This window comes from Vanessa atalanta, chromosome 1 (assembly GCF_905147765.1).
Source record: "Vanessa atalanta chromosome 1, ilVanAtal1.2, whole genome shotgun sequence".
NCBI classification, from domain to species: Eukaryota; Metazoa; Arthropoda; class Insecta; order Lepidoptera; family Nymphalidae; genus Vanessa; species Vanessa atalanta.
In genome coordinates, this window is record NC_061871.1 from 13,358,719 (window position 1) to 13,372,369 (window position 13,651).

Genomic DNA, 13,651 nt, shown 5'->3' on the forward strand with positions numbered 1-13,651 from the left:
GGTTTTAGATAATGACAATAAATGTTGAAAAGAAATAGCAGCAGCGTTCAACGAGCTAAGAGCCAAGGATAATATATATTCAAATTTTAACCCAATAAAAATAATTCATTATTTAATAAAGTATTCTGATTATTAATACTTCTATATAGACGCTTATATATACATATAAGCGTCTATATAACTATATAAAAATATATAGTTTTCAATCTTAGGAACTAATAAGTTTCACATTATTTTAATAACAGTAATATATTATATATTAAAACTACGACGATTCTTTCTTTTTTAGTAAAGATTAAAATTTTTTTTTATTAAATGTAAAAATTAAATATTCTTTATTAATATGAGAATTATTTTTTGTTTATATAATGTTCAAGCAACAATCAAAATAAAAAAAAATACCTTATTCAAGTATTTTAATTTGGCACCATTTTTTAACTTATTAATCAACTTACCCCTAGCAAGACCCGAGCATGGGTAGATCGACCAAAAGGGACGGAGTAGAAAATCCCGCAAATAAATAACAGTAAAATGTATCTTTTTGGGTTATGTTAAATTTCTATACTTTTACAGCCAAATAATTTTTCTATTATCTTCTGCGAGCATCTTATACTTTTTGGAATCAAACAGGTAGATTAAAAATTAAATTATAAAGTTAATCCGACCTCAAAATTTGCCTGCGCTTACAATATATACTAATTTTATAAAGCTGAAAAGTTTGTTTGTATCCGTCCGTAGGTCCGATTTAAATAATATTTCAGTGTTAGATAATCCATTTATCGAGGAAAGCTTATATACCCTAAGCTATACCCACGCTACGACGAATAGGAAAGGAATATCGATGAAAAATGTTGCAAAAATGGGGGAAATTATTCCTTTTGAGATCCCTTGCGTACGCTGCGTAAATGATTGAAGTTGACAAATGTGTGTGACTGAATTGTTCTTTTAAAATAGGCTCACTGTAACCTTTATATTGTAATCGAATTTGTTCTAAAACAATGCATTATTTGCGAAGGTGTTTTAAATATAAACATAATATTAATCCTTATCCAAATAATTACAATGTTCAGAAGTCATCATCACAATAAAATTTCCATTTACATCATTTGATTTCAATAAAGGTTTTAGAACATATCATAGTTTTAAAATATTTTTAGTTCATTTACTTATATATAAATTGCGTAACAATATAATTATCAAGCACTGTGCCATTAAGACAATAAAAAATACTGAAAATACAAGACCAGGCTCCAAGTTAAAGGTCAAGAAAACATATATCAAATTCCACGTATATATAGAATTTATAAAATCATAAAGAAATCAAAATGGTTATCGCCAAAATGATCTTGTTTATCTCATAAGAATAACTGTGTAAATCTCTTTTCAAAAATATTGTCTTGTCGTCAAAAATTTGTGAATATGTAAATTGTAAAACGAATCCCTTGGTCGACCCGCTCAGTGTAATTATTTTAGCAATTCATGACAATAAATGAATATTTACTGACTCATCCTTAAAATATACGTTTCTATTTTAAAGACAAGTGAGATCACTTTGATGATTAATAAAATGTCAATTTTATCTCGATTTTACTACACAATGAACCGTAATTATTCATAATGTTATTATTTCGTCAGCGAGGTGATTTCAACGCGTTCCCTTCATATTGATGAAAACCGTATTTTTCCCAAAGAAGAAAATACAAGCGTTACTCAAAAAATAAGGCAACTGAAGCCAGTGTTTGATATAGAAATCTTATAAAGATGAAAAACAAAAATATTACTTGACTGTGTCATTTATTGAAACTTACTACGAATAATTCCGTAAATAAATTTATGTTTTTTTTATTTCAGGTAAACGCTAAAAGGCAATTTGGATGAGCACAATTGGACAAGAACAGGCAAGGTGCGTGTCGCAAGATGTATTAACATTATCAATCTGTTTTGTCAGAAACATCGTTTGGTGCGTTGGTTAAACGTATTTATTTATTAAATGTGCCCAACGGTCGAAAATATAGAAAATTTTAGGAAAACCAATAATTTATTGCAAAATATATATGCTGTATTAAAAAAAAACAGTTGACAAACAGAATAGAAATACTTTATTTTACTCAAATATAATGCAAAAAATAAGGAATTATTGATACATATGAAAATTTACAGATTGATGAATATCAGGGCACAAGGGAGACGTGTGTTCCAAATAACAATTGCATTTTAAAATTGGTTTTTAATTTTTTAATGTATTTTAAGTGTCACGATACAATCGAACAACAAGCATAATATTCGAACCATTTTTACTTTTCGGTTGGCATTGAATTCGGTTATATATTTTATTTTTAATACATGTTAAATCACGTTAATATTTGAGACATTAAAAAGTATTTACTCAAAAAATACAACGCTAAATAAATATTAAAGTCGGCAATCGTAATAAAATATCATCATAATCAATTTCCTCTTGACCGATTTCGAAAGCGGCCCTTCTCAGCGGATAATAAATGCGAGGATATAATATATCCTTATAAGGGTACAAGTGTGTAATTACTGCGAATTTCTCAAATGAAATGTAATGTTTTACACTCATGTCACAAATATTAATTAACCATTTCTTACAAAACCAAATAACCTTTGCGCTGCCAAGCATGATTACCAAGATATTTTATTGACTCTTGCTTGTGACAACTTACTTGTAGAAAATTGTATTTTAATATTGAAAAAATCCAATAATTTTCATTTGCCTTTGTTCGATAATTGGCACTTCATGATATGTAGCTATAAAAGTTAGTTAAATGAACTTACTCAAAAGCCTTCAATTTCGTCTGCAAGCAACTATGAAACCACTAATTAAAAAACATTATATAGTAAGTATTTATAGCATTAGTAAATTAGTAAATATTTTTATCATAATTTAATTCTATAGCTTGTCTTGTTTATATTGAATATTAGCGGTCCTTAAATTGATACCGTTATAGTTCAGATTTTCTCGACACTCTCTTTTCCAATCCAAGTAATTTTTATATAAAATTAGCAGCCCGCCCCGGCTTCGCACGGGTGCAATGCTGATACTAAATATACTATACTAATACTAATGTCCTACAACGTTCACAGCTTTTTTGTCATTACACAATACAAACCACTATGTATGCATTTTAAATGTGTAATATCTCCGAAAATATTCATTTAAATTAAATACTGTAAAGGGGCCATATTGATCTATATTATCTAAATGCACAATGTATTTAAGGTACTTAATTGGATAAGTAAAGGGTAAAGTATCTCGCCAGCGTTTGCAATGTAAGCGCAAAAAAGGTTTTTATTTACATCACTTTAGAAACCCCTAAAATAATCAGTGTTTCTCTAATAAATTATGCATGTGTTACGCATATAAAACTTCCTCTTGAATCAATATATCTATTAAAAAAAAACCGCAGACAGCGGTAAGCAACTTTGCTTTATACTATGTAATGATAAGAAAACTATAAAACTGCATTTAATTACATTGTATAATTTCTGTCTGTTGCAATTTAAATATATATAATTATATATTGTTCATGTGTGAAAGGTTACTTATAAAAAAGACGAATGTTTAGCCGAAAACACACATTGGGAATAAAGCAATCGTCTCCAGTTAAGATTCAAATAAATGTAATGATTCTCTTCAATCGATGATAGTTTTTCGTAATTACAGGTACACATCCGCTTAAGAGACTACAATTGATTGTGTCAAACAAATATTTGCTATATATATTTTGCATAGTGTTATGATTTATTATGTTTTTACAGTTAATTATAAAATTGTTTTATAATATGTTAATGTTGGTTGGCTGGTAAAAAATGGTTTGTATCAAAAATTATACAATCCCTCCAATATTGAACATCATTATTTATGTTGACACCATTTTAATACCAGATGAAGGTAGAATAATCACAATTGTGGTTGCTAGTTGTTGGCTAACTAAAGGCTGGGTGGAAAGTCCTTGAACGATTTTAAGACAGTGATTGATGATTATATATATAACAAATACCGAATAAAGTAAAGCAGTGTCTCTTCTATTATTGTATTTCATTTGGAGTTTATAAGTAGTCTTTAACTAAGATTAATAACAGCTAACTCTGCGATCAACAAGTCTAGCTCCATTGATTTCAATCAATCAATGTCAGGTGGGCAGTCACCGTAGAGAAACAACTGTCTTAACTCTTATCGTAAACCGATCAAAATGCCAAAAAAAATTAGATGCGATTTATATTATTCGTCTTCCTTCTTTAACGACCTTATTGACGTTATATTTTTTAGTGTCATTTATTACTTCATTACGTATTTATTCGTGAATATGTTTTATGTAAAAATGTATTTAATTGACGAGGTTGAATCCCAGGCCAAGTCAATAAAAAAGTTATCAAGTTTTTCTGTCAAGAATTTCTCAGTTTACGCTGCACATTTTTTTTAAGATAGAGGTTATGATAACGTAGGTAGTCGAAGAACAATGTCGCGTTGGTTTAAGCGCTTCTTTAATGAACGCTAGCCAAGCTTTTAAGCGTCAAAAACTCTAAAGCATACATTAATTCAAATCGTTCTAATTAAATTAAATTTATAAATGGTTATCACGTTTTAAAATGATCAATATGCAAATCATAAAACGTAATCATAATAAATAAACTTAGTTGACTCAGTACAAAAAAAAAGTCTCTAGACGAATAATGTTGATCCTGAAATTAAGCCTCTATTATATTGACGTGAAATCGGAACGATTACGATTCATCTTTATATTAATAAAGATGAATTGACTAATAGAGCAAGCATTTTCTTTATTTTTTAATAAATAAAAAAAAACCGCTAAATGCTTCGAAAATGATAACAATCTTATTATCAGAAAAAAATCGTAAAAAAAAATGAAGCAGATAATTGAAATTTTCTATTCATATTTTAATTTGAAAATTTTCGGTCTCGGTCACGGTCTCGGATAGCGGACTCGTGAAATGAAAATAATTTAACAAATGACGAAACCCTTTAAAACATTGCCACAACTTAACTGGAAGAGTTTTTTCTCCTTAAATTATATAAAGCTGAATTTCAATACATGACAATATACTGTATACACAAATATTTTGATATTCAATCACAACTAGTTTCCAACTGGGTCTTCGCCCACGTGGTAGGGGGGATCCGGGATTGGGTACTCTATGACCTCTTCTAAAAAATGAAGTCGAACCAAAAGATAACTTGTATGCAAAATTTCATGACATCAGTTGAGTATTTAAAACGTGATCCACTTTTACATTTATAATATTATTTAGAGTTTCTGGAGTAACTAAATTATAGTTTAAGATCATACATAAAACTATTTTGTTGATATGTGAAAAAGCTTTATTAACTATAATTTTAGTCATAATGTCGCAACTTAATAAACTAACAAACTTCATACCTAAACGTAAAAAATGTAGAGTGGGCAGCGGTTTTCTCGATCCTATGACCTTGCGTTCGTCATCATGTTTAATTATGCACCATTTATTTCACCCATTCAAAACTAATAACAATAAAAAAATCGCACATGTCTTGGGAATATGAATAAAAATTAATACGATTGCAATTAAAATCTCATTAGGACGAAAAAATACTGTGGTTTAGTTAATTGATACGCATGATTGACTATATTGATAACAAGCAATAAATGACAAGAGAATGTTCAACAACATGTAAGGAAAAGCTATAAATGTTTAGCTTTTTCTCCGAATCGTGGAATTTATTCTTATATGTTAATAAGGTTTTTCTTAGTACTCACGACAAACTAGACATGCATTTCGTCACTGTTTATATCAAAAACAATTTCGTTATTTTCATCCTTAATTTAATTGATTTGTTTAAATATTTTTTATGTGGTCATCAAGTTCTCAAAAGTTATTAAAAGTATAATTGTTTTATTATTATAACGACATTTTTCTTTGACAATACTGCTAAGTATTGTAATGTAGTAGCTTAAAACTATATTTATAATTTAAAAAAAAATTTATTGTTTTTTGTCACAGAATTTTGCAATAAGTAATATTTAATTCAATACACAATATTAACAGATTTTATTTTTCTGATAAAAAATAAACTTAAACATTGAGGCATGTATTCTTTTACAAGCTGGCATTCCAACTAATGAGCTACAAAGGTTAGAAGCCCTCTCATTAGAAGTGGCAAGGCCTGTCATCTGTGCACACTAATAGGCTGACACTACAGCTACTAAACAATTCCAATAAACGATATCGATCCCACAGTGAAAAGTAAAATTATAAGACCGTGCATTTTTTACTTCATTATTAAGCCTATAAATGCGATTCATGTATATATTCATGTATGCTTAACGTTCTATATTTATTTAAATACATTAAAATACAAATCACATTAAGCTAATATTTGATATTATGCGTAAGTTCAAAGTTGATGGAATATTTACATTATCATAAAATATAACAATGTTACAATGCTATGGAAATCGGGTTCTCCTTCTATTGTATCTGAGAACTGACTTTTCATAAAAGAAAATTATTGCCTACTTTTTGTAAGATATAATCTTGAGAAAAATTGAAACGGGAATAGCACATATTGAATATTCAAATTTTAAACGAGTTTTTCGTTGCGGAAAGAATTCGAATAGGGGCACGATGACCTGGATCGTAGGAGATGGACAGCAATTAGAATTAGAGGTGTGCGGGCGGACGAGGGCGGCGCGCTGGGCGGACGACGGCGGCGGCGCGCGGCGCCGCGTCACTCGGCACTCGGCACTCGGCAGTCGGCGCTCGTAGCCCGCGCCCTAGTCCCGCCGCGCGCTGCGGCTAACGCACACCGGCAACTATTATGCCGGCGCTCCAGAGCCGCTCGCCACGCGCCGCGCGCTCGTCGCCACCGCGCCGCGCCGCCCTGACACTGTTGACGACTACGCGCTCTGCTCGTAGCCCGTAACGCACGCGATTACGCATTTCACGTCTAAAGACCGGAATGTAAATATTTATGGATGTCAGTTTTCAGTTGTTTAGATTGGCTGTGAAATTCAAGGTATGTAAAGTAATGCTCGATGTATTAATTTCTCACTAATAAATTATGTTTTTCAATTATATTTTAAAATAGGTAGATCGCTGGGTAAATTAAATAAAACAATTAGGTAATATATAGCATGCCCTTTGTGTCGCACTGTTTTGTCTTTTTATGATATATTCCTAAAAGTATATCACTTGATGGCGCACAAAGTGCCCTTCTATATTTGGATCGATAGTTTACCATTAACGTTGTGTTGGGTTCAACAGATTTTAGCATTAAATTCTATGATTACAAGAAAGGCGGCAAGAATACAAAGCGCCGCCGCGACTATGCAAATTTATATTTCTATAAAGGTCACTACGAAATAAAATGAAATGTATATCTAGCAATTAATATTATCCAAGTCACAGTCAAAACCATGATTGCATTCCTCTGAACAAAAATATTTTATACCTTACTCATGTGTACACATACATTCTAACAGATAATACATAACAGGTACTGTCAAAATAATTGTAAATTATAATATGTAGGTATGCTTATCGTACAGCCAATAAAAACCTTACAAAGAAATATATCATATCGTAAGAATTTATACTCAGCTATACAGGCGGAATGAAATAAATAATTTATTTAATAGCTGCATTCTGTAATTTACAATAACATTCCTATTGATTGGCATAAAATGTTTAGGTGAAATGAAATCAACAAGGCGTGTTCGGGTACATGAAGATGCTATTCGTCATAGGTAATATTACAATATATTAAGTTTTTATTTGAAACGTAGACATTGAGTAGAGAAATTATTTTATTCGACTTATTTTACTTACAAAAAAAAAAAAAACTAATTCCAAAGTTTGTTTTTGCTATCGTAGTTAGATGATGACCTGAGATCCTTAGACTTCCCCTAATATCTTCTTTTCGTTTGGTACTTAAACAAAAATCTATACTCATAACTAAAATCCCTATCGCTCTTGGAGCCTTTTCTTCGAGCTCTACCTAACCATTGAACTAAAAAAAAAATCATCAAAACGTATTTATTGAACAAATGTAATAAAAAAAAAATTGTTAACGTTTTTATTAAATAATCTTATTAAGGAAATATTTTAATATTTTGTTAAAATATACTTACCCTATACACCGTGCCATAATATCGAAAAATATTAAAAACTACGTTATTCGACATCCGACCTTACTCTGTTTATTATTTGAAAAATTAAGATAATTTGGTTTTCATTTCTGCTAGAGATGTTTTTTTTTTCTTTCTAGTAGTTGTAGCCAAATTATAAATTAGCAATGTCCTAATCTATGTTCATAATTTTAAAATTACTTTTTCCTTCCTAACATATATGTATATATACATATTGTATATACATGTATATCACTATGTATATGACAGATGTAAAAAAATTACATTATAATTTATTCTATTTTAAAAGTACTTCGAAACTCTCAAAGCTAAGTAGGATTTTATGACAATTACTTAAATAAAAAAATATTAAAATGTCATTTCATTTTCTTTAAAACCTATATTGTATAATTACATAAAATATATTATATACTCAAATCTCTACTACTCGCACGAAACTAGTTTCCAATCCCTTATGCATATGCCCTAGAAATATAATTAAACTTAGGTTAACTATTTTATTGCACAAACACACATAGGAGTAGAAAACATTACAACTTTTCAACTCTCTATTTCCTATATAATATCTTGTGAGGACCTTCCTTTTCTATTACATTTTAACAAACACGCACTTATCTCTGAATGCTATATATAAATTCAAAGTGTAATTCAACATGTTGTTTCGTATGTTTCTTATAAAGAGAATATACTGCTATAAACTTTTTAGCCCTTAATAACTAATGAGGTGCTATTTAAGACTTGATGATATAATGAACCCAAACATTTATATGTTTAGTTTATGAAGCAAGAAAGTAACCCACGCTAACGAACTCGTTCATATATAATATTGATCACCTGTGGAGCTATTCTGTAAGAACAAACTCGAAAAGCGGAGTTGAACTTGCTTGCGAATTGTAAGAATGTCATATGCGACATTGGCTATAATAATCATAGTACTTAAGGGATACAAGCGCATAAATAGGGTATCACTGTAAGTCATTTTATAACATTTTAAAATTGAGTCAGACTTCCATTGTAAATAGGTACATATATGATTCTTAAAGAAAAGTTTGATCAACAATATCTTACATATTTAATAATACCCCATTACCGAACTTCGTTATAATTTTTAATATGTTTTAATTGTTATTATTACTGAGTACAGTCATTTACTTTTACATCGACGTATACCGTTTAATATGTACAGACCTCAAACTCAATTTAAAGCCAGTGACTTGAAACATGAGCAATCGACCAAAGATTACAGTTTCAAACACGAATGATTTTCACGTTCTTTTGTGGTCAAATATATCGTGCCCGGAGTATAATTAAAACACCACGAAACAGGAATCGTATACGTAGTAAAGCTTAAACCTTTAAACCATCTTTAAACCTTTTCCAACATTGGGCTGTACTCAGGCTGTTGCATATTATAGACATTTGAAACTAACAACAACCAATAATTGTTGAATTTTCGAGAAAGATGTTCCGCTGTTTGATTACAGAACATGTTAAGGACTTTTATGTATATTGTGTATTATTTATTTTCATTGCAGTATAATTTTATTTACAATGAAGTTATCGGATGATAACTAATTCGAACATTCAATATGGATCAAATAATACTAACAAAGCGTTATGATATGACGAGTAATTAGTGTGTTATGCATTACCATATTTTTATTTGTATATTTAATAATTATCCATACACAATGAATTAAAACCACATTATAAACCTCACAATTATGAATGTAGATGATATGACGAAATGTTCAATATGATATTTATATTATATACAAATATAGCATGGCAGGACTGAATTTCCGTGCATTTACTAAAATATAAAGTAAATTATCTTTGAAACATTAATAATCATTTCTATTTATTATTTTTGAAAAGTATATATGTATGTTCGCAAAAGAATACATTGGGTCGCATCTTTTTGAGAAAAATATTATCGACTTAAGATTTGTTTCAAAATTAAAGCAATCGTAAAGAAAATATTGCTTTTGTCGCTAGGAGCGTTAAATGAGGTTTCTTGGAATTAGTATACCACATTTCTCGATTCCCCGCTCTTTGAAGCGTGATTCTTTAGCGTCAGAGGGTGAAGAGGGTAGTCCTTACGTTTTTTTAACCAAAACATCATGATTGACCGTTTTTATTGGCCTTATCAAAATGTAAAAACAGTTCAGAACCTTTTTCTCGTCTGTTTGTAATAAAAAAAAATGTGACTTTGTAGCTATTGACATGTTACGTTAAAAAAACTAAAAAAGTAAAAGTAAAAGTAGAAAAAACTAATTTTCGAAACATGAAAATTTATACTTGTGTTCTTTAAGTGCCACTAAAATGGTCAAACTATTAAAATAAAAATATCAATATTCAGTATTAATTAAATATGCGTGCGTATTTTAGAATTTACAGATATTCTAGGATTGCATGCTCGCTTTCCTAGACCTCTTAGCTTAACTGCTCTGTGTTGCCATATCTCAGTTTGAGCAGTGAGTGAGCGAATGTAATTACAGACGTCAGACGATGTCATAAATTCTTAGATTCCATTCACATAATACCATTGTCTAATGTGAACCAACAGATAGCCTTTCCACTCATTATTTATAAATACTGAGTAAAATAGGGCACTAGGATTAAATTGGTGACATGTGTACATATATATTCTATGTTTACGCTACAAAATACTAATAACATATAGCGTCTCATCAAGTGAGATAAAGAACCGATTGGTGATGGAAGAGTAGGCAGTATTTAAGCTGAGAGCGAATTTGAACAATATAGCTCCCCGAGTAACGGTGCTGCATCCACATAGATAATTATAGTTAATGCTAGAAGCTACTAAGTTTCTTGCCAGATCTTCTCGGTAGAATCTACGTTCCAAACCGGTAGTAGCTTTACATTTAATTCAACACTTTAACATGGCGGTTCAAAAGTGCTTTTGTGAGTCTACATAAATAAAGAATGTTTTGTTTTTCTATCAATGTTCATTTATTGTAAAATAATTGTGAGGAATGGAAAATAAATTATCAAACAAAACATGTAATGTCTACACATTAATAAGTGAAGCAATTGAAAAATAAACGGACGTATTAAAGTTGATCTGGAGAATATGTAATATTTTTTTATATAAGATGCATTACAAATACAAGATTCATTTGATACATCCTGTGGGTGTATCATATATAGGTACATACATATTTAATGTTACATTCGTTATTTAATCTGCCAATGAGAAAACACGTCGTAATAAGAAATGACGCCTTCATTGGCATATGGATTTTTTATTGTAAAGTTGATATCTTCCAGCTGAGCTTCATTTTTCTTGTTTTTCTAATGATATATTTTTGTTGTCAATTAATAACAGTCGAATTACAATCGATGAGGGACTACAAGTATATAAAACTGGGAAACATAAACATATAGAGTTATGAGTGTGTATATAAGAGAGAATCTCCAAATAATGTTAGCGCTTTGGAGCGCCTTTATTTTAACCTCATCAAAATATTTTAAAATGAGATACTAGTAAACTATAGAGATTATTATTAAGCTCATCCCTGCTTCGCACTAGAATAATAACGGTTTTAACGTAACGAACGAACGTAAACGTAAAACGTTTAATTGTTTCTTTAGTCTATGCAGCGCACGCCAGTAAAGCTGATTCGACATGATTTTTCCCTACAATTTTAACAACCATCGTCACATTTCAGCAAATTTAAACAAAATCTTAATGAATATTCATTCAAGCCTTTCTCGTGAATTCGTATTGAAACCCGTTTGGTAGTTTTCGATTTATCACGTTGAGACAAACAGTTACAAGGACAGTTACAAGGAATTTAATTGATTTTAATTGGTTTTTATTATTTTTCCGAATGTTTCTAATGGGTTGCATCAGTCGTGATAAAGAACTAGCACGGCGTTCCGCACGCCCTCCGACGTCGAAGTGGACAATTTTAATCCGTCGTCGCGATTGTAATCAGTACTATCCGTCGGTCAAAATTTTTGCCCGCCAAAAAAGCCTTACGAAAAGGTATTACTGCTTAAAAATTGTACCATATACCATACCACAATTAAAATTTAATTCATAAAATAAATATAATAGAAAACCCAATTTTACCAAATTTGCTCGATGTATGGTTCTCAACGTTAAACTTATATTTACACAGATGTCTCCTGTCACCGGGTTCAATTCAAAAGTTAAATAACAGTCTTTGTTTGAGCATTTCTTAATTTACTTTATTCATTATTATTGTTAACGTTGTTCAAACAATTCAAATCCAAACTTACGTTTTTAATAAAATTTAAAAAATGGAATGGCATTTCACTCCTTCAATTTAATCTATTTTGTAGTCAAGTTTTCACATATCTACAATAATGATTAAATATGACCATAAAAATAGCGCGTGATGAAGAGATGATAGTTCATGGAACAAAAGTTCTAGGGGAACTGCCATAGCAATTTTATAATGTTTATGTTGTATGTAATAAGTTTTCTGAGGTCCAAATTACAAATAATTACTTAAGAAATTATGACCGTGTGCTTAGAATTTTAGCAGCATCAATATATAGAGAATATTTCGATTGAGGTTCATATTTTCAATCTTCATCAAGGCAACAAAGGATGTCGTATTAATTAACTTACTACTAAGCATTCTGTTTGTATACTTTCAAGTAACAATCTTTTGAATACAATCCTCGGCATAACAACAAAATATTTTATGGAAATTGATTAGGGATACATTCTTCTGAACTAAAATGCATTATAATATGATACTCGTATCATAGACATATGTAGAGATGAAAACAAGTCTTCTAGAGTTACAAATTATTGTATTTTTAATTACATGGTTACAACGCGAACGACTGTATCAGTTCCAATGGTTTTTCCCAAAAACTAATATATAACAACCTATTATGACAGCAAGGAATGATTTGAATTATCTTAAAACTTTATATCACCAAGTTGATTTGTCGACTCGAGGACAGCTCCGCCGAGTCACGAGCAATCCATGCGCAGAAAACGGCACTGGAGCGGCAACGGACACGCCTATAAAAATGATTCTGTAGCCTCTCCGATCCGAGTCGAAAACGGTCATTGGGGTTTTAGTTGATTGCCACATATCCAGGCTCCTGCAAGGCTCAGATTTCTTCTGAAGTTTGGCCTTGTAAGAAAAAAGTAGTAAGTTAAAGAAAATACTTAATATAGTCGGAGGAATTGTTAAGATAACAGATTTTCAAAATTTTAACGCTCAATTTAAGTAACTTAAGTGAGGACTTCAATTTAATTTTAATTAAAATAAAATTTCAAATATATCAATAGATTATTGCCGACTAAGACCATACTGCCGATATACTGAGCTTCTTCTTTATTGAAAAAAAATACTTTCACGTCTCCCGTTGGTCTAGTTCCACAACCATAAAGAGCATATTTATTTTTCTTGATGTGCTGGAAAGAATAACACTTCGAACGGGTCGATCGGACGAAGTTGAGCTTT

At 30.4% G+C, this 13,651-nt stretch overlaps 1 protein-coding gene across 5 annotated transcripts in view; it reads left to right on the forward strand.

Annotated features, from left to right (window-relative positions):
• Positions 1-6,788: 6,788 nt before the first annotated feature.
• LOC125073441 (potassium voltage-gated channel subfamily KQT member 5) overlaps positions 6,789-13,651 on the forward strand; it is a 50,482-nt gene continuing 43,619 nt past the window's right edge. For all 5 annotated transcript variants that reach the window (XR_007120054.1, XM_047684310.1, XM_047684389.1 and 2 more), the window contains exon 1: positions 6,789-7,039. The gene's annotated coding sequence lies outside the window, so the exon portion shown is untranslated. The remainder of the gene's footprint in view (positions 7,040-13,651) is intronic.